Raw genomic sequence first — 1,451 nt, 5'->3', positions numbered from 1 at the left:
AGCCCCAATGAAAAACAGTGCTACTGATAGTCCGGCCAAGGCCCAAGAGCCTACCTCCAATTTGGTGGAATTGGAAGTTGCTGCCATCACGCGTGCAAAGCAGAAAGAACCACCTATCCAGAAAGAAGATAACCCTCCTGCCAGAACAGTGAAGTTCAATATTCCACCAGAAGAACAGAACAGAACAGAGCCTAACAGTGCCGTACAGAGCACTACAGTGCCACAGAGAGTTACAGAGCCAGTTACAGAGACAAGACCAGAGGTCCAGGATACAGAAGAGGAGGAAGTGCCACAAGTGGCAGAAGAAGTTCCTGTAATTCCTCTGTTGGAAGAAAGAGGGAAAATGAAAATGGGTGTTGCCCCATTCCCTAACCGATTAGAGAAGCCAGTGGATCCTATTAAGGAATATGATCTGGTCAGAGATCTAGATACCTTTAAACCAAACCTTACATTCCGACAATTATTAATGTTGTCTCCCAGTTGCTGGAAAAGATTCAAAAGTATACTAACAAGAAGACGTGGTTTAAGGATTGCTCCCTCAACAGCAACAAAGTCCAACAAGGCTCCAGAGCCTGTAAAAGAAGTGGATGTGGCTAATGCTTTCCTAGATCCGGGTACTCCAGAGACTGGCGTATGGATAGAAGGTTGCTTTATTGCAAATGCACTGATTGATGGAGGTTCATCAGTGAACATTATGACGGATGTGACAATGAAGGATCTAGGCCTACAAGGTGTGCAACCCACCCAATGGCTCATCAGACTGGCGGATCAGAGTAGAATCAAGCCTTTGGGCATTCTCCCATATGTGAAGACTACAGTGGCTGGAAAAGATTATTGGCTAACCTATTTGGTGGTGAAGCCAAATTCTTATGGTACATCCTATCCTCTGTTACTGGGCAGACCATGGCTTTTTGAAGCCAGAGCAAGGACGGATTGGTTCAAAGGAACCTTGACCTTGGGCAGAGGACCCAAGAAAGTGGTGCTGCAACTATATGGTTCTCAAAAAGGACATGGATCCACCTCCTTGGAATTATCTTCTGACTCCCCTAATGAGGCTACAGATGGAACATCAGCAGACGAAGATGCTGTCAAACAGATACTTCCCAAGAAAACAGTGGCACATTCCTTAACAGTGGATACTGTAAGCCGACTTCCAAAAGATGCAAAGCCATTATCAATGGGTGAATACTTCCTGCCTGAACCAGGAATGACTTCTGAAATCACTTCTGACAGTGAGATAGAAGCATGGATGTACTGCTCTCCCTGTTACATGGCCATAGCAGAGACAGAGACAGAGGTAGAAGAGGAAATAGAGGATCTGTTCTTCTGTTACAGAGCCCCTACAGAGACAGAAACAAAAGTGAAAACAGAGGCAGAGACAGAAGCAGAAGCAGAAGTAGAGACAGAGACAGAAGAGGATGGATATGATATGGACGAAGAAGGTTATGAAA

This window comes from Lygodium microphyllum, chromosome 6 (genome assembly GCF_053477565.2).
Source record: "Lygodium microphyllum isolate KBCC chromosome 6, Lygodium_microphyllum_v1.1.10, whole genome shotgun sequence".
NCBI lineage: Eukaryota > Viridiplantae > Streptophyta > Polypodiopsida > Schizaeales > Lygodiaceae > Lygodium > Lygodium microphyllum.
The sequence above is the reverse complement of the archived record's forward strand: the minus strand, read 5'-3'. Positions refer to the sequence as shown.